General features: G+C 42.0%; 1 protein-coding gene across 1 annotated transcript in view; it reads left to right on the forward strand.

The window, feature by feature from the left end:
• The first annotated feature begins 5,239 nt into the window (after positions 1-5,239).
• Positions 5,240-26,087, forward strand: part of enox1 (ecto-NOX disulfide-thiol exchanger 1) — a 113,552-nt gene continuing 92,704 nt past the window's right edge. Inside the window, 1 exon segment of the mRNA XM_030757369.1 lies at positions 5,240-5,330. The gene's annotated coding sequence lies outside the window, so the exon portion shown is untranslated.

Here is a 26,087-nt window from a genome sequence, read left to right on the forward strand (position 1 = left end):
CTACTAATAATAACACTATATACAATGTGCATGATGTGCCGGACTATTTACAGTATATTATATATTATCCTACATTGTGTAGGCTATTGTGGTTTTTGTTGGGAGCAGTGATGGTTATAATAAGTGGTGTGATCAGGGTTCCCTAAGCACCACAGCATATGATCATATCCTCCGTGTGTACAGTCCGCGTGGTCACACTCTAAGACTTCCTCTTTTTAAAGAATTGATTAAGGCACTTTATTTGTCAACAGTATTTTCTATCACTGCAACTGTGCTTTTACTTCATTCATCCAGAAAAGTTGGGACGCTTAATAACTTCATTTCCTGTGCCTTCAGCAGCCTCACAGCTTATTATAATCCATTTATTATATCCTGCTCAGTTCAAAATCATCAAAGTAAGGGTCACTGTGATTACAGTGTGCGGGATTTGCCCCTGAAATCTGTACAGTACACAGGAAAGTTTGTCGGCTGCTTTGTTCTCCTGTGTGAACAGGAGGAATGAGGAACAGCTGAGCTGTGTCCTCTTTGGCTCTCTCTAAACCTGACTCTCCTGATGAGCAGGAGGTAGTTTGGGTTTTCCAGAGGCTGTTTGTTATACCACAGAGTCAGCGGCGTAATTAACATCAGGCGCAATAAAACAACAGAGGAAAGAGACAAACCAAAAGAAAAAAAGAAAAAAAAATCTGCTGCTGCCAGGAAAGGTCAGTGGAGGAAACTGAAGGCGAGCGGGAAGGTTTTTACTGCGCGATGGTGCGAAGTGCGCTTCTGTTGGTCCTAAAACCCTTTTGAAGAACTAGTCTGGCTTCAGACTCGAGCTTGAACCATGGCACCAAATGGCTGGGAGACAGTGGCGGTCCTAGCCTGTTTGGAGCCCTGGGCGAGCATCCCCGCCGCTTTTCACCATATTTGGTAGGTTTTTAGGAAGTTTTTATTGTAAAATTATATATCTATATAATTTTATAATTATATAGATATATCTATATAATATTCCAGCCCAATGTGTTCACAAGATGCCCAATCTGGCAACACTGCGCCATCCACCAACATTTGTCCGAACCGTCTAGATTCGTATTTGTGTTATTTTTTTTTTATCAGGATTCGGGTTCACACAAATACTGTGAATTAATGACCATATTTACAATATTATAAATGAAATGGGCTTTGTGCTTTATCAGTTGTAAAGCACAAAGATTCATTCTGTGGAACATGGGGGGGGGGGGGGGGGACATGGGAGGACAAAAAAAAAAAGAGTCAGTTTTGCATATCTCGCAGAAGCTTTGCGAGATCTCGCAAAACCTTTCAATATTAGGACACACACTTGCGTTAATCTTGATATGGCAGTGTCAGTGAGGATGAAAGGTTTGGCGAGAGACTGCCAGCAAAAGTCGCCTTTATTTATAATTCAGCGGTTACTGTTGGCTGTAACCAGGCCAAAACTGTACAGGCATGAATGAATGAACCCGGCTGACTGTCTCACTCTCACGTCATCACTGCTTCACTCGACTCGCACCCCAGGCTGAGAGGAGAAGGGGGCGGGGCAGCGCTGTGTGTGTGTGTGTGTGTGACGATCGAGTGAAGCAGTGACAGCGACACAGAGAGAGAATCCCGCGCCTGCTCTTTTCCTTCTGTTACAACCTGTCTGACCATGGCAGAAAGCTACATGCAATACACAGCAGGCAGAGGGCGCACATTACCCCACAAGTGGAGAAGTGCGGTAGGCGCTGCTGCGGCGATCGCAATGCGTTGGGGGGAGGGGGGCGGTCATGCCGCCCTAGATGAAATGCCGCCCTGGGCGGCTGCCCATGTCACCCATATCAGAAACCGCCACTGCTGGGAGGGTTGATACCAACACTTAAAAACATTAATGCAGCTGTGTCGTTGGTCACTGCTGCTGAGCAGATCTCTTCTTTGTAAGTTTGCGTTGATGTATAGTTTGCACGAATTCATTATTAATTATTCATTTCATTGTAAGCAGCCTGTGTTTTATTTGTTTATTTTTATTATAATTTTAGTTAGTTTTAACTCCTTTTGTTTGTTTGCTGTTTGCTTTGTTTTGGTTCACTAACAACTTCACTTGCAGCTGCACTTGTTACTCGTAAAGCACTTTAAGTTAAACGATTGCGTATGCCCTAAACCACCACCAGGGGGAGCCAGATATCCGGCTCAGAGATCTCCTGCTTCGTCATCTCAGCCTGTGTGTCTGATAACACACTTCAAACTTCTCAGCAACGTAACGTCCAGAAATAGGAGGCTGCCGAGAAAGTACGCATACGGAGCATTTCATTAACAAATGGTGCACTCCGTGTTTTACCACACTGTGCGTTACCATGCTGCTCAGGTTTAGGCCTCCGTGTGTGACGTGCTGTGCTGCAGCTTTGTCCCCAGTGGATGTCTCTGCTGCAGCTTTCTATTTTCCTACCCTGGCCCCCCACTGGGACAGAAGCTCCCTGTCAACTCTCCTGCCAAGGTTACAGCCTGCTCCTACTGCTGCTACTGAGGAATTTATTATCAGCATAGATTTTCCCACTGGGATGGATTCCTGTTTCCATTTTCTTAGCAGCAGCAGAGCCTAAAGGTTTTTATTTTATTTTGATTTAAAGAAGTTATTTTTAGGGTAATTAGAAAAAGAAGGGGATATGGCAGATAGTGTTGCAAACTACACAAGGCCATATAACCCAGTCAGCTCAATGTGTTTGTCTGACTGTAGCTGTATTTAATCTGAAGATAATGTACTGTATTGATCCTACTTGTCTCAGCTAAAATGTCTCAGCTAGGAACAGACATGTATTTGCTGTTGTTACCAAGTGGCAAGATTGTATGCAATTAATTCACAGTAAATAAACCCTTTACTAATGCTTTATAGATCAGTTATAAGCCATCAGTAATAGCATTTGAAAAAAAAACTATTTTTGACCATTTTCTCCAGCTGTCTGGTACATTTCATAGGTCCATGCTGATTTGATAAATGATACATCCTTTGAAAGCACAAAGCTCGTGATTCTCAGTGAATCATTTAAAGTCCACAAATATTTCTGCATGTTGACATTTTTGTGCCTCACCACAACAGGCGTGAAATGATGTCATCAAGATGTGAATAAAGATTTGACTTGCAATTTTATATCAATTCATTTTTTCAATTCAGTTACAGACATTTACAAAGACCATCTGTTTGCACAGATTCAAAAATCACTGGCTGTTGATTTGGGTCATGGATAAATGTGGTCTATTTTCTCAATATTTCACAACAAATTTAGGAAGATCAAAGTTCTGGAGTCATTCCAAGTGTTGAATTTGCATTTGGCTGCAGCTGGGGATCCTTACATATGGTGGCCCAAGCGGATGTTGACATAAAGGAAGGAGGCCATCATTAGACTTAAAAGGAAAAAGCAAACAACCTAACCCTAATGATGGCAGACAAATGTGATGATGAAGAAAAAAAATCCTTCACAACATCTGGCCCAGCCAAGAAAACCCATGTCCATGGGTCCCCAGGCAGACATTATCAAGGGGGTTACAACGTTTTCTACTTTTGGTTTCTGGGTCAAAACCCCAAATAAGGTAGGTGGAAACTGCCAAGCCAGGTTTACTCTGTACTGCTTGAGTTATTTGAATTTTGGTGGGTCATTGATTTCCTTCATCTCGTTTATTTATTTTTTTGATGGCTGTCTGATAATTGACACACAGAACATCCAGTACAGTCTTACACCATCGTGGAAACACAGTAAGGCTGCCAAAACCTTTCCTTCATTATTAATGCATAATTAAAGCGCACATTTCACTGCACTGTTAACACAGATGATCATAATATGTAAATATATCAAACTGTGTAAATTACATCAAAGGAAATGTTTTACTGACTTAAACATTTGAGTTATTTAATTATTCCGATTAAGCTAAAGTATTTTATTGGTTAAATGAACTCCAGTTAAAGACAATTTCACTGTACTTGTTTCTATTGTTGTAAATGTGTAAACTCACGCTTTGTGAATCTTAATAAACTTTTTCTGTTTCCTTTAGTTATGCTAACTTAGCTCCATGGGAGAGTTAGATTAGAAATAGGTCACATCAGCTGTTGGCTTTTGCTTTAATGTCACTGTAGTTGCAAAGTACATGTGGAAATTGATCTAAAATATTTACACTCTGAAAGCATCTGACTTCACAGTTCATCAAGTTAAGCAACAAGTTGCCCTAATTTGTCTTCAATTTCTTCTTTTTCTTTTTCGGGTTTAAAGTGTGTCCAGCTGAACGATGCCTCACTCAGCTGGACTGTTTCTGGGTCTTGGGGAAGTAACTAAAGTGTAACTAAAGTGTAACTAAAGTCACACACACACACACACACACACACACACACACACACACACACACACACACATACACACACACACACACACACACACACACACACACACACACACACACACACACATATAATGTATATATATAATGTGTGTATATCATATGTGAATATGTTCATATGTGTGTATCTCTGCTCTGTCCCCTTATTTCTTTTGTTTTCTCCCCTCTCTTTTCTCTCTCTCTTCTTCTTACTCTTTCCTTCCTGCCTGTCACAGCTGGCGGTCATATCGTGTGAACAATGATCAAAATGAATGCATAAATAAAAGAAAAAGACAAACTTTAACAACAGTAGCCCATAGAGAACTTATAGAGCTCTTCTTATTAAAGGAAATATGTTCGGTACAACAATGCATTCGGATCACGCTTCCGTGCCAGCAATGACAGGGTTAAAAAAAAGAAACAAACAAACTTATTTTCACTCTGGGGAAAAAAGCTCTAACCACGTAAACCTACAGAATTAAGTTGCTATTCAATAATTTGGCACTAATTTTCTGCCTGACCGGTTGGTTTATCGATAATTAGTGACTGATACTCTGCAATAACAGACCAATCACTGCACTGGTTATTTCTCATCATTATTTTTCTGACATAACCTAGTTTCAAACCTCCCTCCTCCACCTCTTCCCCCCCGCTGTCCCAGGCTCCACCGGCCGCTGACGGAGACCAGACCCTGCCGCCGTCTCTCTCTCTCTCTCTCTCTCTCTCGCTCTCTCTCTCTCTCTCGCTCTCTCTCTCTCTCTCTCTCTCTCTCTCTCTCTCGGTCGGTGACGCGCCCCTAGGTTCCGTCCTACCGGAGGCAGCAGCGGCGGCAGCAGCAGCGGCGGCGGTGGGTCTGTGTCTACTCGCTGAGACGCACCAGAGCGCCTGAGAGGAGACGCACAGAGGATTGTTTCCAGCTCCCCCAGCGCCGGGATTTATTGCGTTGACGCCCGCGGACTTGCGGAGCCTCTATCGGATCTATCGAGTCTGACCCGGTAAGGTACGGAGAGGTGTGCTCTCTGCTGTGTTTTAACCGGTGCGTGTGTTTCATTTTCCCCGGTAGATGACACGCTCCTGTCAGCCTGCTGAGCGGCTTACTGGAAGGCGCTGCTGCCTTTTTCCTTTTTTTTTCCCTCGTTACTTCATCATTTCGAGCTCACTGTGAAACAGCGGGGTGTCAAGTGTGGCATGAAAACAGAAGGAAAGCTCTGTTAGGCTACATTTATTATTAATGGAGACGCGTTATTGACAAGTTAATGTGATGCGAGTGAGCTTCAGTGTGGCTCTCCTCGGATGCAGCGACCAAACGCTGTTTTCATCCAGCACGGAGAGCAGAGGTGTCTGTAACAATGAGGCTCTGGATCCGCCTGGTGTTCAACAGATTCCCAATTAAAAGTAATCCAGCTGGAGTGAGATGAGAAGTCACTTTGAGTAAAAGAAACGAATAATGAGGACTGAACATAACCATATGAGGGTCCTGCCAGCACTTCTGCTTCTAGAAAATCTTGAGAAGGAGATTAATTGCAAATGCACATCTGTTCACTCTGCTCTTTGCACCTGAGAGGCTTCATGTCTGATGGCTTTTCTCTGTGTGTCCTTTGGTGGGATGTAAATGCTGCCCCTGCTGCTGTGATGAGGAGAGATGCTGCTCTTTGGTTTGGGGGAGATGAGCTGTGGTGGAGGAGAGGATGCCCTTGCTAGCAAGTCACCTTGACGACCCTTCAGCAGCACAAAGAGAGCTTCTTTTGTCACTGTCAGGCCCACACTGTTCACCTGCCTTCACATGCTGTCACACCCATAAAGCAATTACCAATTTGAGGCATCGCTTTATTTTTTAATGGGTTTGGCTAATTTCCTGGAAATTTCCTGCATATTTAGCTGAAAATCAAAAGAATATTTCCAATAAACTGAGCAGGGTTTGGTATTAATTATAGTGGAAACTGAGTTACTAAATCTTATTATGGGGTGTTTTTAAAAAAAAATTTTTTTTTAGAAAAAAGAGGCAATTAGGCGAAAATGTTAAAATCTATGAGGAAAATCCTAAAGCTGTCAAATAGAGTAATAATCCATTAAAAAAAAAGGGCAAACAACATAAAGTTGGACAAATTAAAACTCAACCTTTAGTTTACTCTCTGCTGATGCTGAGAAGCTCGGGATAAACAAGATGTTCTTGGAAACACATCGCCGGGGTGACGTCCTCAGCGCCATGGAGAGACGGCATCAGGGAGCGTCGAGCACGTCCTTAAATCTGATAGTTAGGGCACTCAAAATGCCAGGTGTTAGAGCGAGGGAGTCTTTGAGCTCAGTTTGTTGCTGATTTTATTGTTTGTTGCAGTTATCTGTTTTATTTCAGTCGTGCAACTTTTATGGTGGAGGGATGTTGTGGTAGCTGTGCTGATTTACTGTGGCAGGGGACTGAACCTTCAGAAAGTTTGGGAATATCAGATTTAAGTGCATCAAAATACTACTCAGTGCGTGTGTGTGTGTGTGTGTGTGTGTGTGTGTGTGTGTGTGTGTGTGTGTGTGTGTGGCTGCAAGTAACAGTTTATTATTGATTGATCTGCTAATAATCAAGGTTTACCTCTTATTCTAATAAAGCAGTTGTGTTTTTGTCTCACTAAGAAGCTCCAAACCACAGAGACACGTTTGTGATTTTTGCTTCTAAAAGTGGCAAATTTTTACGAGTGATGTTTTCTTTTTTCTAGAAACTGATTTTTCTTGGACTCGTTGCAGTTCTCTCGGCGGATTCTGATTTTTGTTTAAGAGTGACGGGCTGATCCAGATTTTTACCGATTCCACTTTTCTGTCTGGGAACTGTGACTGACAGCGTAGCCGGACAGAAACATATTTGACCTCACCGAACAAAAGCAGGTGCAGCACATTTATACAACACAACCAATGTCAGTCATTACACCATTTTCTAGTATGTTTATGACTGCATAGGACTCAACCTTTTCTTTTTTTACTCGTCTATAATTTTTCTGTAACCACTTTGATCCGTTGCTCATACCGAGGCTGCTGGCCTGTGGCTGGCTCTGAGCTCTGATAGCTTTAGCTTTAGCCGCTATTCCTTTGTTAGTTCTTTAAGGGTCTGAAGTTTTTTAAATAATGCTAAATGCATTAGAAAGAAATAGAGATTCTACACCACCGTATTCTTCGAGTTTATTTCCTGTTGGCTGCAATTTTAAAACAATTGTATTTTTTTATAAGCATTAACATCCTAAACCTGGAGGCCACTGAGACTGCAGCTGAAAGAATAAAAACTAAAAGTGTCTCTTAAAAATGTAATGAAATACTTGATGATAATCCATCAGATTCCCTTGTGTCTGAATGACAGAGCTGTAATATTGATGTCTGTTAACGTGCACAGTCGGCATTTTTGCCAACTTTCCTAGCTTCCTTCAAATAGGCTAAACTTTATTAATATAGTAGCTCTTGTTCAGTCTTATTGACCAAAGTGCTTAAAGTGCCCATTCATTCAGCCTTCAGAGTTCATTCAGCGCCTCAGCACTAAACTACTGCGCAGTGTTTTCCTCTCATGCTGCTGTTTTGTCTGCAGTGGCTGTGTTGCTTTCAGTCTGGATTATTTGTTTAACTGTTTCATATTTTTCTAATATTATAGTTTGATCTTTGTAAATGAGGCATTCTGCTGCCAGTACACTCATCCATTGCTGTGACTGGTCAGATGCTGCCACCCATGTCATGTGACTGCACAAGTTAGCCCTGGGTTAACTTTGGCGAGTTGATAACCAGCTTATCTTGATCAGCAGTGTTAGGGTCAGTGAATCCAGAAAACAAAAACAAACCCGGGGTATGTGGAACTGACTCTGCAGTCCTGGGGTCTGCTCTCCTGTAGTTAGGTCACAAGAAGCAACCCTGCTGTACATGCTAGAGTTTTTGTGGCTTTTACGACTTGTCGTTTTTTTTTTTTTTTTTTTTTATATATGGTTTACTTTGCAGAAAGAGTCAAAGTTCATTCCGAGCCTGGAAACCCATCAGCAGCTAGTTAGCTGACTTAGCGTCGGGGAACAAAGGCTAAGGTTTCAGTGACGTCAGCAGATATCTGGTGTGAGACCTTCTGTTCCATCTGCTGCTCATTCTCTAAGAATGTGCAGTTTTATCTATGTGCTGATATCTGTTTATAGGGTTTAAAATGAGGTATGACCTTGTAACTCCGTGTATGGCCGTTCCTCTTCAGAATGCATTCGCTTCTACAGATTACATTTACACATTCTGTGAGCTGAACACTGGCTATGGCTTTTATTGATTGATTTATTTTTTTTATTTTTCATAATACGGTCTAGAGCTTGCATGTCTTGATGCACTCGATCATAACAATGTGATGTGCTTAAAAGTGAGCGTGTCCTGCGTTAATCTTCTCCTGCAGCCATGTTAAACAGGTGTGGGGCCCTTTAAGCCCTTTATCTGCTGCTCTAAAGTTCTAAAGTAAGACGTCTAGAACTGGGAAAAGGAGCTGATAAGCATAGAGGTGTGCAGTTCCAGTGGACTGGACAGTTTGGTTCCAGTTCTCAGGTGTAACTGATTCTTGATTCCTGTTTCTAGTTTTCAGTCATGTATATAGTATTTTCTGCATGGAAGCAGAGTATTATAGGAGCCTTCAGGAGCTCCTGTGGGATCGAGGGCTGGCTGACTCTGAATAACTCACTATAAACACTTTAGACTGTCAGTATTAATGCTACAAACACTTTATGTAAGGTGGTACTATTTTTGTTGCCAGGAAGCGATTGATAATCATAATGAATGTCTAAAAGTACCTTCAAATATTTCAAAGTTGCAAATATATGGTTTAAATACAAAACTATGAAGTGATCTGGAAAAATCCTGAAGTAATGGATCAGCACTGCTGGTGTAATTACAAGCTTCACAAAACTCCTAAACATCGACAGTCCAGCTGGATGGATATATTGTAACAAATCTAATGTTACATAATCAACAGCGATAAATCCCGTCCAGTTTAAAATCAATTCAGATTAATAGCTCAGCTAATTGATTAGTTGTTTCAGTTCTACAATCTGTCAATCAGCGAGTGGCCAGAGTGAGACTCAGCGTTGAGTAAGTCGGCCTGTCACGATGTCTGTGAATGAGTGACATTAAAACAGTGGCTCTCAGGAGGCGGCGGAAACACAGACACCACTCATCATCGTCAACAAACGGCTTCTCTATTGTCTGCAGGCCAACAGCCGGCTGTTACATCATTAACTGACACGATGGTGTGACTATCAGCTCTGGAGTCACTGCAGCAGAATTTGACACCGCTCTGCCCGGCGGTGGCTGGCCAGCCTCCGCGTGAGGTCGAGCGGAGGCTGAGGGGATGAGAGCCCACTGTGGTGGCTGCGGCTACGCAGCCTGCCAAATTTCCCCCAGGTTGGCGGGTCGTTGGGGAGAACGAGGCCGATGAGTTCTCTCACAGGAGAGAGCGGAAACAATGCAGCACAGCCTCCATCACTCAGCGCTCAGACACGGGCTCCTCTTTCAGTATTAAGATTGGACTGGAAATCTCCCCACTCTTCTCCTGTTGTTATTGTGTTCTGTGCATCTCATTACAGCGTGTGGCAAAAGCAGCCTGTTAGCCTCCGTAATGCGATTATCCATCCTCTTCATGTCTTCTGCAGATTTTGCCACGCCATCACAGAAACGTTAATTGACCCCGCGCTAAAGAGCTCAATGGGGAAGATTGTCGGTAATTGTGGTGGTATTTTGAGATACGGCGGGAGCATTAGGCTGTATTCCACCACAGGAGGAATTATTCACTAGAGATGCTTCTACCAGCGTTTATGTGTGAGTGAGACTCTCTCCTCTGTTTCCCTGGTTTTCAGCACACTGTGGGGACACAAACCTGTGGGCATTGAAAACAAGAGGACTTTTACCTAAACTGCTTCTTCAGGTTGCTTCTCATCCACTTGTTCATGTACATGTGGTAAAATATGTTCACTTGAATCTTGCTTTGAATATAAGTACACTGCTCAAAAAAAATTAAAGGAACACTTTGAAAACACATCAGATCTCACTGGTGAAAAAATTATACTGATATCTATACTGATATGGATTGGGTAATGTGTTATGAATGAAAGGATGCCACATCGTTTGGAAATGAAAATAATCAACCTGCAGAGGCTGAATTCAGAGACCCCCTAAAAATCAAAGTGAAAAAATGATGCAGAAGGCTAGTCCATCTGGACCAGGGCATCACTGAGCTCCTGGACAGCACGAGGCGCAATCTGGCAGCATCAGATGGACCGAAGCATAATGTCCCAGAGGCGTTCTGTTGGATTTTGGTCAGGCGAGCGTGGGGGCCAGTCAATGGCATCAATCCCTTCATCCTCCAAGAACTGCCTGCATACTCTCACCACATGAGGCTGAGCATTGTCGTACCCCAGGACCCACTACACTTGGTCTCACAATGGGTCCAAGGATTTCATCCCAATACCTAATGGCAGTCAGGGTGCTGTTTCCTAGCCTGTAGAGGTCTGTGCGTCCCTCTATGGATAAGCCTCCCCAGACCGTCACTGACCCACCACCAAACTGGTCATGCTGAACGATGTGACAGGCAACATAATATTCTCCACAGCTTCTCCAGACCCTTTCATATCTGTCACATGTGCTTAGGGTGAACCTGCTTTCATCTGTGGAAAGCACAGGGCACCTGTTCTGGTATTCTATGGCAAATGCCAATTGGGCTCCACGGTGCCGGGCAGTGAGGACAGGGCCCAATAGAGGACATCAAGCCCTCAGACAACCCGCATGAAGTCTCTTTCTAATTGTTTGGTCAGAGACATTCACACCAGTGGCTGCTGGAGGTCATTCTGTAGCTCTGGCAGTGCCCATCTTTTTCCTCCTTGCACAAAGGAGCAGATACCGGTCCTGTTGATGGGTTAAGGACCTTCTGTGGCAGGGATCCTCAAATCCAGGCCTGAATGGCTGAATTACCTCCTCAGTATGCAATCAAGTTCTCCAGAGTCCTGCTAATGACTTCTATATTTGACTCAGGTGTGTAGAAGCAGAGACACATCTAACAGTTGTAGGACACCGGCCCTCGAGGCCTGAATTTGAGGATCCCTGCTCTACGGCCCTGTAAAGCTCTCCCAGAGTAACTGTCTGTCTCCTGGAATCTCCTCCATGCTCTGAGACTGTGCTGGGAGACACAGCAAACCTCCTGGATGGCACATATTGATGTGCCATCCAGGAGGAGTTGGACTACCTGTGCAACCTCTGTAGAGTCCACCTCATGCTACCAGTAGTGACACTGACCTTGCCAAATGCAAAACTAGTGAAAAACAGACAGAAAAGATGAGGAGGAAAAAATGTTCGTGACCTCCACCTGTAAAACCATTCCTGTTTTGGGTGTTTGGCCAATGCTAGATATTCCATTCTAACAACTGTAGACTTTCCATTAATTTACAAGTCCCTGTAGTATGAAGGAGTAGTGGATCTGACTGCACTCGTGCTGTTGTGGTTTGTAAATCACAGGTTGCTCCTGTCGTACCCTAAATGTTAACATAACTTACAAAATTAACATCATGCTGTTTACAAGAAGACTTGAAACCTGCTAGAAAATCCACAGCCTCATCAAAAACATGTTTACTGAGGTCATAAATAAAGAGTAAAGTAAGACCGTTTTAGCCATAAAGTCAAACTTCTTTTTGCAGGTGGAAGGCACTTGGCTTCACTTTGCAGACCTGGAGGCTGTGACCATCTTTTTATGAAGAGACAAGGTAACAAAAACAGAAGAATAACATAAAAAAAAAAAAAAAAATGACTTGATCTCAGACAAAACCCAACTGAATATTCAGAAGGGGAGGAAAAAAAAAAATACATGTTTGCATGAAGCATCACTTTAAGATTTGACAGGCTGTCCTGATTCTTAAGGTCATGACGAGGGGAATCAATGTAGCTGAGGCAGAGTCCTCTGAAGGACAGCTGTTCGAGTTTGTGTGTGAGAAGAGTCGCCAGCTGTGTATTGATTGGAAGACTCAGCATTCAGACTGACTTCTGGCTCCAGACCAGTTCTCTCTCTCTCTCCTCACAGCTGGTTTTCATTCACTGTCATTGAAATCAGACTCTGAGATTTACAACCAGTGTGGTGTGAGCAGGAGGGCAGCGTCTGGTCTGAGGGGGGGGAAAAAACAGAAAACATATGCACGTGCTTCCTGGATTTACAGCGCAGCGCCGTGCATTCAAGCTGCACCGCAGAACAGTCGGGTTTAACGCAAAAAGACAAATGCTGTTAAAGTCAGAGGGTCACTATAAATGCAAGAATGAAATGACTCTGACTGTGGGGGTGAATGGGTTCAGTTAAAGGGGCACGCCAGTGATTGATGATTGCGCTGTAAACATGAGGGTAAAGAATTTACTGGAGCCAACATGTACTAACCCATCTTTGAGTACAAAGGTGCCTGTGGACGTTTTTCGAGCCACAGACTGAACTCCCCTGAAGTGTGCACAAAATACCTTTCGATGTGATCTGCAACCAGCGGGCGCACAGTAGTGACCAAGGAGTTTGCAGAAACCTAAGAGGAACCAAAGCCTGAGATGGAAAGGTTGATGTGTAGGCAACTGTTGTGATTTGGCGCTATATAATAAATAAATTGAATTGAATTGAATGTGCAAGGAGACAACCAGCAGTTATAGCCATAGCTGTTTTTTAAATCTTGTGTGCACTGAGCATCCATGACAGTCTTAGACATTTGAAGAGTGGCTGCATGGCCAAGCTCAAGAGGCGTGTGCTCACATTGGAGCCAGGCAGAAGGCAGTACCTCAGTATCACATGACCAGCTCTCAGCCTCCACTGTGCAGGCTCTGGTTGCTAATAAGATACTCAGTTTAAAATGGTTTGTGATTTCCACGTGTATCTCAGCCTTTAACAAAGTAGCATCAGAGAGGTTGGTATGGTGTAGCTTCTCAACATAAATACCTGACTTTTTTTCTTGGTTCAATCCAAGGGAACAACTGAGCAGTGTTCATAAGTGCTACAGTGTTTCTGCTGCTGAAAGCAGCTCCAGCTCAGGCAGTGAGACTGAAGAAGAGAGGGCATGCTACCAGAATTAACCTCAGTGAGCCCCTTCCTGCCTCCTCCTCCTCCTCATGTTAATGGAGACAAAGTCATTACTGTCACCCCAGAAAGCTGCTGCTTTCAGATTCAAACAGCAGCCCTTCGCATATTTTTGTGTACAGGCTGCAGGTTATTATTTCAATAGATAGCCATTAGTTAAATTACATTTTTGAATCAATTATTTTCTCTGTAAAGCAACATTAAACCGTCACGATGTGCATCACTGTCTCAGGGTGAAGTCTTCTGAGAAAAGATCATCTCAGATGTGACGATATGCTGCTTAGACTAAAGAGTCTACAAATGTATGCATTTCTTTGATTTGACTAAATAAACTGACAGTGACAATAATCATAAATTACAATGTATCCAGTTTTACTGATTAATCTTCTGTCACATTTTATTTAATGACTAAGTGAGTTTTTCAGGCAAACCTTCCAAAGATCTCTGCTTTATATCAAAAAGTGAATATTTAGGAGTTTGGGTTAATCAGCTGAAACAAAGCAAAAGCAGAAGCAAAAGCTTAACGTATTAATCAATAGATAAAACAATTAAAAGCAAAAAATAAATTAATAATAATAAAATAAATAAATTGCTCTGGTGTCTTGATTGGATGAGTTTTAAAGATGAGTTTATCAACAGAGTCAATATTTAATGTTTGACTCTGAAAAATGTCCATCAGCATCATAAGGAGCGCGCTCAGTTCTCTGTTCGTCAGCTGATAACTTAACACACTAATCTTTTCGGAGCTATTAAGACCCACATAGACAGAAGCAGGGGCGCACACACAGAGGCAGCTCAGAGCGGCAGCACATCAAAGGAGGATCGGCCATCAGCGTGATGGAGGAAGCAGCCGGAGGGGAAGAAATGCTGTGACTGAAGTGCAGTCTGATTCACACAATAGCGTGTGTGTGTGTGTGTGTGTGTGTATGTGTGTGTGTGTGCTGTGTGGTCCTTTTCTGGCTACACATCAAGTAAATCTGATTTGTGCTGAAAGCTGCAGAGGAGAGTGGCAGGAAATAGGATTTACTTCCTGTCTGTCTGAGAGGCGGCAGCTGATGCAGGCCTGCAACTAATGACTTTCTCATTATTGATTCAACTGTCGGTTCATTTGTGCTGCTTTCATCTATTTATTTATTCTAAGGTTTATTTACTCAGACAGTCTAATGCAGATTCATATATGCTCTCAACTATCAGCCTAGTTTCTCCATAAATCTGTCAGTAAATTCTACAATAAATAAACAATCACATAAAAATTAAAAACATGACATGGTGACATCTTCAAATGTTTTATTTATTCAACAAAAAGTCTACAATATTTCATTTATTGGCAAATATGACACAAAAGATAACAACACACTTGAGAAGCTTTTAAAAATGAAGTGTTTAAAAATGAATAAACTAAAAGATGCAGATCAGGGAGTAAAAAAGTTCATCAGCTATCATCATGTTCTTTAAAAAAACTTTTTTATATTGGTGCGTATTGTAAAATGAGTTAGCTCATATTAATGTATCTGCAAAATTTTTGCCATTAGAAACCTTTATCCTTTATTTATTGGAAACACAAACACATCATCGCCCACAGAAACCAGACATTTATTATCACCTTTAATCAACCATGTGGTTTCATTAAAATCAAGAAGGGGTGACAGATTATGATTATTTTTAATATTTCCCAATTATTACCTCAGTGAGTTGATTCTTCTTGATTAATCTTCACTGTTCATTCAAAAGAAAATGTACAAAAAAAAGTGGAAGTGAGTTACAAATCCAAGGTGACATCTGCAAATGTTTAAATAAATTTATTATGACAAAAAAGTCAAATTGTTTTGTTCTCACTCATGTTGAGAATAAAAAAAAAAAAAAACATAGATTTTTGTTAAAATGACAAATAAAAGGAAGAAAGCCTGAAAGAAATCACAGAGCAAAAACTTCTGGGATAAAGATCTCATACTGTGTGTGAGAGCGACAGATGCAGGGAAAGCCTTCTGGGATTTATCTGCTTATGGCCACATTGCAGCTCAAACTACTGCTTGACGTGGTTGCAGCCTATATCTAAATCATCTTGGCTGCATTTACTTTGGGCTGTTTAGATACTGCTTAGATGCTCAGTCTGCCCAAGATGCCTGCAGGAGTCAAGTGCAAACTGGATATTAGTCTTTCCTGATCTCTTCTCTTCACGAGAGCGCTGTTTCAAATGAAAGACATCATCTGCTATCCTCTCCCCTCAGATTATTGCCTTGAAATGTGCAGGCAAGACTCAAATCATGTGCACATGTTAGGTCCGGAGAGGTAATACTTTCATTTCAATGTTATGAGGCAAGATGATCTGCTGGAGTAATTAGATTGTGGTCTGTCGCTGTGAACCCCCCTTTTTATAATCCAATTTGTGCTGGAAGTGTACAGTGCTGTGGTGGAGGACCAGTGATGGACTGTTCCCATTTTCCAAACTGTATGAAGTAGCTCTAAACCATGAACAGTACGACGAGCAGCTCCTTTCTTCAGGTTTTTGGTCACAGTGTTGCAGCTTCTACGTGTGCGTGCCCTCATAACGCCACTGCATGGCTGCAGCTGTAAGCCTCTGTTCATTCATGCAGATGTAGAGGCAGGGTGCCAGTCGACGTCAGTTGAAATTCAACACAAACACACACAGAAGCTGACGGGAGATTCAGAGAGAGTAATGCATCCAGAGTTGAAGTTTGTCCAGTGGAAACTTGTGCAGTGTTTCCCAATTAAATTATATTTGAGCCACAAAGAGAGGGGATGCTCCCAAACCCCACGTTTATGTGCATGCATGCAAAAGAAAGGCCCAGGCACGGTTTCTTAAATACATGATTAGAAATACATGAACCTTTTTTTTTTTGTTGCAATAAATGACTGAGAAATAATCAGCTGCTTTGCCCGTGAGTCTCTCCAACTCCACCAACTTGAAATGCAAATGGCAGCATTACTCTTTGCTCTGGTCTGCAGCCTCAGTGAGCTCATCACATAAAGCAGTCCTCCACCTGCTCCACTCTCTGCCCAGAGTGACCCTCTAGCCTGCAGTGGGTTTCTGGAGCAGATCGAGAAATAATGTTGCCACGATGGTGGAGTTGGAGCACGTCCAACTGCAGGACAAGGAGTGATATTGAGCACCATAAAGCTGGCCAGGTTATGATCTTTTCTCTGTCTCAGATCATTAGTGTACATTTGAGTCAGAGAGGCAACCGTCCGTGTATGAAAGACCATCAGCAGTTTGTGTTTGCAGTGGATGTGCAGACAACTATGACTGGAAACCTATAAGCATGGAGATTATCAGACTTGCTTTGCATATTTTAATGACTTGTAGGCAGATGTTCATTTGCAGTGGACGTAAGCCATAATGATATCTCAGAGAAGTGTAGGTCGCACTGAATCCTAATGTGTGTTTTATGTGTGTGCTCAGATGGTATCACTCAGAGGAGGAGTGTGATTTTTTTAACCCAGGCTCGCACAATGAGGCTAATATTTACCGTCCATTTGTTTAAGAAGCTTAATAACCTGCATGTCTTTCATCTCACACAGTATATTTGGCTCAAGTGTTTCCCCAACTTTAAATACAAGGTCAGAAACACACGGAGATGATAATAATTATAGATCATGTGTTTTATTGCTAAATGAGCACCAGAGCTACTGATTAAACGAGAAGATAGAGTCTGACCCTTCTGTGTATTTGTGTCTGTGCATTGCACACATTTTGGGATCATAAATCTACCAAAATGTTGATTTGGGGAAGAAAAAGTGATACAGTTTAATGTTCAGGAGTGGTTTAAGGTGAGTTTAAGATTAGGATTAAGCAAGTGAATAAATGTAGGTCAATGCAGTGTCCCATGAGGGTGATGGAAATGCATGATTATGCCTCCCATTGGTCTGTCTAAAGAAGGCTGGCATTAATTCTTTTCCCCTATGCTCTCCCTCCACCAATCACACACAGGCTTGATCTGCCATTCTCTATCTAGGGTGATCGGAAGTATATACAAGACTCACTGTGGCAGAAAATCACAATCAATCTACTGCCACACAGCAGATCATTTCCACTGAGGAGCTTTTATATCCAGTGATGTGAGCGTGTGCAAGAGATCCGGCATGAATCAGCAGCTCAGGTTCTCACGTTTTCAGATATCCTGAGTGGTGTTTGGGTCCCGCTGTGGATTGCTTTCCACACCGGAAACGCCTGATGCCAAGGAACCAAATATTAATGCAAAGGCTGTTTTCTTTCTGCTGATTGTCTCTGACGATTTTGAGACCAGCAGGTCTGCCGTCTGTGAAATTGGGATGTCTATAACAACATTACACGAGTCAAAATGCATCTTATATACGGATGCAGCAATCCAGTTTTTCAGTCCCCATACAGACAGATACAGCAGGCACTGTTTTATATATAACAGAGACTGAAACAACAGGGAAAGCACTGTTGTCAGAACTTTACAGTCATGTCAGCTTACTGCTGCTGACGGGTGGCAAAGTAAACACAGGACAACATAGAATTGAGTTCAGTAGATCAATCAAACTGACTTGCTGTCACTGAGACCAGATCTAGTTTTTTGCATCAGTGTTGGGCCAACATTTATCAGCTTTATCTGAGTCACAAGCAGGTCCTTGGGGAGGATGGTTGGTATGTAAAGCACAAAGAGTTTCATGTCAGAAATGAGTTCAATTCCAGACTCTAGTCTGTCGTTTTGGCCACAAGAACCCTTTATTTAGCGTTCAGACTGAACAAGGTCAATTTATTCTTGGAATTGCGCGGAACCAAATGATGAAGGCCTAAGGTAAACCCGGGGTCTTTAGAGGCCTGCTTGCCCATTTAGCCTGGTTGGTATTTCAGCCTTGCATCTGAAATGATAGAAATATTATGTGTAGTGTGTGCATAACAAACTAATTATGCCATGCTCTGAATACATAATATCAGACATGAAAGATGTAAGACGCCTGGATCCAGGGTAGTTTTAGTGTATAAGAGTTTGAAGCTAAACAATCTGCATTGTGATTACCTTTTGAAAAAGCCTGTCAGAATTTTTCATGATCTCTTGCCTGCGTGACAGACAAGAGAGAAAAAGACAGCACATATGGTCCTCTTGGTTCTTTCTTTCTTTGTTTTTAAGTTTCTTTGGACATCGCCGCTGTTTTGAAGTCACTGTGGATGTTGTCATAAAAAGTTCAGTAACTCTTCAGTCACTCCAACATATCACAACCAAACAAATACATTTGGTGGTAATATATTTGGGATTTGCCAAATAATTAAAAATTAAAAACATCATCTCATTACTTTGACAAAAATGTTAATTGGCTCGAAGGTTTTTTCTGCAAAACACCAAAACTGCCTGTAGTCATTTCCTTAATGCATAATACAAACATGAAAGCTGTAAGATGCCTGGATCCAGGGTAGTCTTAGTCCTGACTGACGATTTGGAAAATTATGAATATCGATCAGATCTTCAGCCAGGCAGAAAATTGGCTGACCCCCGGGCAGAAGGTGCATTCTCTGACAAACTATATCTGGCAAAACAAATTTAGAACAGACACAAATATGGCAAGAACCAAAGGTTCCCATAAGTACAGCTAAACTGTGTTCCTATATATTTATGACACATCACACCCTGCAGCTGCATCAGTCTGACAGCCACAGGACAGTCAGAGACAGTGAGGGATGAGCTTTTATTCCAGAGCGCACTCCTCCGGACAAAGAAGACGGATCATGACACCGTCCAGCAGCGGGAACAATGGAGGGAACAAGCTGCCTGCAGCCTGCCAAACCCTCTGATGCACCGACAGCAGCAGACACCCTCCGTCTTTCTGCTGCTCTGTCCTGATGATCACATTGCGGCTGCCCTGATTTCTGCCGGTTGTAATGTTCACTCTGCTGAGTCAATGCCAGCCTCAAGTAGAGCTGCAGCAACTGAGACCAACCAGTGTGACGCTTCATTCGCCTGACTAATGCGACAACGTAGCTGAACAGAGGAGTTCAAACCTGTGTCAGTGTTTTTACCCTTCTGAATTTCTGCTTGAAAAAACAACTGCCTACGGATGTTGGTATTTTCAAGTTTGTACAAAATATTTAAACTTCTTGCAGAGTAGGGTAGATTATTGAAAACCTGCTGCAGCTTTATAAGAGAAAATTTTACAGAAAGGTGTAAAGCCTTATTTTGCTCTAAGCCCTTCTCCAAGGTCTGTGATCTGTTTGCTTCTTAACTCTAAAGCAGAATCAGAGTGGAGGAAATCTAAACAGATCTGGGTAAACGAGGAGGCGACGAAACACCTTTAAATCCTGCTGCAGCTTTCCAAAAATAGCAAATATGTACATGAGTGGAATTTAAACTAAACGGCGAGTTGAAGGTATAGGTAGAAATAATAACTTTATATGTACAGCAATGTTTAAAACACACAGTGACAAAGTGCTTCACACTTTGGATAAAACCACACATTAAAGATAAGTGTGCATATCCCAGGGTACAGACTCACATTCAAACTTATGGCCTTACATTCATTCTAACATACATTAGATGTGAACTATAGCCACAATAATGGGGGAAGGTTTAAGGAAAAGCTAACCAATAAAAATTGGTTTTCAGCAGCTCGTTAAAACAACCCACAGATTCAGCCGACCTGATCGGCTGAGCACGGCTGTTCCAAAGCTACAACCTTAGAAGTGTGCAGCAGCTACAAGACCTTGATCAGACAGGACTTTATAAGTTATTAATATCATTATTAAATGAATTCTGAATTTAATGGCTAGTTTTTTGTAGCAGCCTTGCTGCTGCGTTCTGGACCAGTTGAAGATAAGTCAGCGAGGACTGAGAGATGCACGAGAAAATTAAAGTGTGTGGCTCCATATTATTCAATGACTGTAAAGGTTTGGGGTTTTTTTTGCAGTGTTTCTTAGATGAAAGAAACAAGACAGGATGAGATGTGAGATCAAAATTCAAATGCTGGTAAACAAAAAAAGTAGCAGGATTCTTAGCAGATGATTTGATATTTCTGTCGAAGGGGCCGATGGAACGGCTGACCTCTGTAGCCGAACACAACCTTCAGTTTTGTTTCGATGAAACGAGCCTCACATAAGGAACTGAGTAGTCATTTTGCTAACCGCATCAGGGATCCTGAGCTAAGGGACATTTACTGTCTCATCTAATCGCTCGACAGATTCATCTTCGCTCATTATGTGTGTGAGGCTGAATTCATGGAAACCCAACAGCTGAATGCAATGTTGGTCTACCATCCTTGTGTTACAATTAGCAACAAGGAGTATGAGGTTTGTCATTAGTGTAACGCACCATGATAAAAGGCTGTCAAAACAGTCATGAGGCAACTTGACTGCACAGAATATCTGCACCATCAACTTAAAAACAGGCTCCACAATGGCTTTAAATGACAACAAGCATTTAACTGCTCAAAAAAAAAAAAAAAAAGCTATTATAATTATAATGTGATAATAAAGTGATGCAGAGATATTTATCCTCATGCTCAGTGACTCTTTCTGCTCTGAACTGGGGAGATTTAAATCAGCGCTGTGCATCAGGCCCTGTGAACGATGATGCGTTCACTTACAGAAGTAACTGTTGATCGTGAAGCATTCACTTACTGCTTTACATACGGAGGTGCATTAAAACCTGAGGAATTAAAAACGTCCATTAATATTTCAACTTAACTGAAAAAAGTGAGGTAAATCTGCAACGTGATCTGTGGTTTAAACCTCTGTTCTAAAAGCTCAGTTTGCTTCAGACACACTGAAACTGAGTTTTCAGATTTCCGCTGTTTTGTAGATTTGGAAGAAGGTGCTTACACACACAGACAGAAAAATGTGTGTTTACAGTTTTAACCGACTTATCATGGTCATACTCTATGAGACAGTCAAGGACATGGACTTAAATTAATTAAAAAGAACAGCTTACTGGCAGCATGAAAACTACAGGCAAGAAGCTGCACGGAGGACTTTGTTGAAGCAAAGAGCTTCCACACAACCACACTGTTCACTCTCCATGTAAACGCGTGCTTGCATGAACGCCTCTGCTGTGCTTGGACGATGAATGTGTGTGTGTTTGGGTTGCAGAGTGCAGCGTGTGACAATAATGGCTGCTGAGAGCATCTTCTGCTCTGATGGTTTCACTGATAAATGCTGTTGGACAGCTTCCTGTCCCCTACAGCCACATCTCACGCCACACTACAGCTCCCAGAATTCATCTGTCTACGAGCTCACCTGGTGAATGGGGGTTTGAATTTTTCTCTGGGTGCATTAGACAAAAAAAGCGCAGCGGTGACCAGGAGACCATTTTTCCTGCGGTCCATTATTCTGGAACCATCCAACTGATGTGATGTCCAGGTCAGGCCAGAGCAACACGTGCTCCCATCCAGCCAGTGTCTTTTTCAAGGAAGGCCTTCCATATTTCAGCTAAACCACATACTGGAACCACTGTGTTACAGCAGCATGGCTGGGTGCTGATCTGGCTTTCAAGCAGTCCAGACCTTTCACTAATGGAAAACATTTGGCCCATTATAAGATGAAAATTATGACAAAGAAGGACTGTTGAGCAGCTAGAACAGGACGACATTCCTGTCCCTAAAGACCACTGACTGCTCTCCTGAGTTCCCAGATGTTTATGTACTGCTGTTAAAGGAGAGGGGAAGCTAGACAGTGCTAAACATGATTTTTGAGACTTTCACATTCAAAATGAGCTAATATTTTCTTAAAATGGTGCATTTTCTAAGTTTAAACATTTGATGTTTTCTATATTTTACTATGAATAAAATAAGGGTGTATAAGATTTGTAATTATTGCATTCAGATTTATTTAGGAATGACTGTGGCTCAGGAGGAAGAGCAGGTCACCTGCTAACCAGAAGGTTGGCGGTTTGATTGGACCCCACTGGACCCCAAGTTCCAAAGCAACTGTCAGAGTATGAATGTGTGTGAATGTTAGACTGAAAGCGCTTAGGTGTAGAAAGAAGTACTTGTGTGAATGGGTGAATGAGGCATGTTGTATAAAGTGCTTAGAGTAGAAAAGCACCATATAAGAACCAGTCCAGCTCTTTTGGACGTGGGATTGTATTTAATACACACGGTGAGTTTTAGGTAATATCTCACTAATAAATTTGCTGGGGACCAGAGTGAGTGCAGTGCCTTGTTTGAGGCTGCTCTGTTGAATTTGGTCTTCTTCATGTCGTGGGGAATCATGACCAATCAGCCGCACCATCACCAATAGCATCATCAGCTAAGTCCTCTATGCTGTGACATCATCTGTTACCAATGATGTCAGAGATGCCTGAAAAAAAGAGTTTAGTATTAGGACAGAAGTAGTGCTGCATCCAAAATCCCGCAGTATGCACTCACCATGTAGTTCAGCATACTTTTGTGTGAATAGACAGAAGCGTGTATTCTTTTGGGACACATTCATGTCACTTCCTGAAAGCCTTGTTGCCAGTTGGTGATACATCACCATGGTAATTTAACATCATTTGAAAACAGCTCAAATAAAAAAAATAAATAAATAAAATGACACCGTGCAAAGTGAAAACCTTATATTTAATACGTTAGAGCTCAGCTCCCTCGGTCACCGTCCATCAATATCTGTTGAACTCCTGAAACATATAAATGATGAAACAGAAGAATATATCAGTGGAACAATATTAAACAGTGTTAAATAATATAAAGGAATACCTCACAGGTTTACATGTAAGAGCAGAGGAACAGAATACAAAGCAGCATTGAGATGAACATCAAAGCAGGTTCATATAAATGTGTGAAGCTCAGTGGCCTGTGTGCTCAGTGTGGAAGCATCTGCACTTGTCGTGCTTCTACACTCATTCATTGAGTTTTATGTGTCAGCCATCTGCACATTAACACAGTTCACAGACAACATATGCATGCCAACCAGTTTTCTAATGCGTGGCACATGACTGCTCTTAAACATTGGAGATTACAGATAGCTCTTTGCTCCACGTGTTAATGTGTTTGCATCTTTGTTTCTCATGGAAACTTCCTGGCTCGGCAGATGATGGAAAAGTCAAGTTGGTATGAATTTGTCTAATCTTTCCCACTGAGCTGGAGTCATGTGTCTAGTCCTTGTCCAACCCCGAAACTAATGGAGCTTGTCTTGAAAAATGCAGCTTTTTATTTAATGACTCGAGTTTTTTCCACAGTGAAATGTATTTATTTCTATGTCTACTGAAATAGTTTAGAGGGCTGCTGAAATCTGGATACTTTCTTTACCTTGGAAGGTAGTCTGCAAGGAGACAATACTAAGCCTAGAAAATGCCTTGAAACCAGGTCCTACATCTTCCTGTTTGTCCCATTGTTCTGCACATTAAATATGCATTTTTACATTTGAACTCTACAGCAGAGGAAGTCTGGCCCGTGTTACTGAGACGTCACAGTTCATCTCTCAACCTTCCTAGCTTCGGAGCAAAGTAGCTGCGGGGGATAGAATCAGAGAACAGAGGTTAAATAGAGCACATCCTTTCTTCTCTTGTGTTTCTGGCCTCTCTTCTCTCTTAGCCTTCTCTCTGTGGTATGTAGAGCATGGCTAAGTCATACACTGACAAGCTCCATCTAATGCAGGTGATTCCAGCAGTAGCATTTATTCATTTTATGGGAGAAAAACTTTCAGACCTAGAATGTGTAACAGTGCTGCTTCATAAACCCATTCAAGTGACAGCTCTGCATCTTTCAGGGACAAATGTTAAGGTTTCCTCATGAAACTGCTATTAATAATGGCACCTCTGACAGTAAAGCTTAGTACATGGTCACTGCACTGGTTGTTGCATGCGCTAACTGTGAGTTCTTAACAGTCCTGTAACCATTTATTGAAATGCGCTTGATTCGCTGTAGTCTTCTCCTGAACAACAGGTGCCGCCACTCATCGGGTGCACGTTGGCATCGGGCAAAACAGTAATAACACATGCACAGCTTTACATTACCCTAGCCTTACACTGGACTGTTGTATTTACTGCTTTTCGTGTATGACATGAGACACCAGTGTAGTATCTGCAATGGCAGCCAAGTTGACTTTGGCTTCCGACACCAAATATATGCAGCATAGCCAAGTACAGCTATCTGTCTTAGCTAATGCTGTAGAAAGCAGCTGTTACTTACTGTACATACAAGTCTATTGTGTTGTTACATGATTTAGTACTAAAATCAACACCAAGATGTAAATACAGCACTGCAGGAATAGAGTGAAAATGATAAGATTTTGTTAATGGGGTTCTAAAGTTAAATTACCGTTTACATCATTGTATTTAGTATTTTACTGTAAATCATTTGGTTGAGCATGCAAACCATGTACAGGAGGCCTGAGTCCACCCCCAGGCCTTTTTCTGCCTGTCGTTCCCTCTCTCTATCTCCCCTCCTTCCTGGAGCCACAAACATGGGGAAAAAAAAATCATGTGACTTTGAAACATATTTATTTCTCTGGTTTACACCCTGTTTTTGCATAGTCAAAAAAGTGCAAACTGAATGCTGCTACAAATATATTAAACACTTTGAATGTATTGCTGAATCCACGAGAAAATAAGTTGAAGGCTAATAAATAATTTCTTTAATCTGACACAAAGCACAACAGATAATCTCACGTCTGACTGCTGGCAACCCAACTTAATAACTTGTTAGACCAGCTGGACGTTATTCGCTTGGTGAGGAACTGTGTTGCTGTTGCAGTCACTGAGGTCAGTAAGGTCTGTCTTATTGGGAGTTACGAGTTAACTGAAAAAGGCCAAATAACTGGCTTTGCAGACGCTAAAGAAAAGTCAAGATGAAAGAGAAGGATGGACACCTAGAGAAAGAAAACCGGAGAGTGTTTTTACTTGTGAAGGCACACTCACTTCATCCCACCAATCTTTGAGTTATCAGGTTGCTTAGCAACAAACAGAGAGCCGGCTCTTGTAGTGTAAGCATGTGCCATCTCACTAATGTTCCTAATTGCTCCGATCAACTGATTAAACAAAGACTGGTCCACAACACAACAGTGTCCAAAGAAAAACAGTGTTCCAAAAGGGCATTTTTAAGTTGGATCAATCAGAGGAGGATGACGTTAGCCTGCATTACCATCCAGTTGGGTGTGAAATTGAGGTGTACCGTGGATGCAGTGGTCAGTGCAGCAGAGATGAGGAGCAGCTTTGTAGTTTGCATAAATTGCATTGTTGTTGTTGTTCTCAGCCTCTGCAGACGCCGACTCCAAAAACATCACTAGAGGACATACTTCAGACTCTGCACATCTCAGGCTGGCATCAGTAAAAGCTTTTAAACCACCCCCACAAAACAGCCCTAACATTAACCACACTTCTTGATGTACACAACGGCACAAAGACTCAGTGTGCATTCAGGGAAAAAAGACTTTTTGCTGAGCCGACCAAGTTGCACCAAGAGAGTCCCCTTATGCGTCAGTTGGATGCGACACTGTGGATAAAATCACATAGTGTCTGGTGTATGAAACTCTGATCTCCGGTCCCACAAAGATTTCCTTAACATGTTGAATATTTTAACCTCACATCTGGTCACATCTGGTTGTGGTTTTATTTCAAGAAAGGGCATTCTTAATTTACTACTACCACCAGAGCTTTCAGTTGTCGTGCTGCTGTTCAGTGATTAACTTTGCTATCTTGTGTTTTTTCAGTCACAAGCTGTTTTCAAAAGCATGCACTGGAGCCCCGGCAAACATGCAGCCAGATCAGACAAA

Source organism: Archocentrus centrarchus, chromosome 21, assembly GCF_007364275.1.
Source record: "Archocentrus centrarchus isolate MPI-CPG fArcCen1 chromosome 21, fArcCen1, whole genome shotgun sequence".
In the NCBI taxonomy this organism is placed as follows: Eukaryota; Metazoa; Chordata; class Actinopteri; order Cichliformes; family Cichlidae; genus Archocentrus; species Archocentrus centrarchus.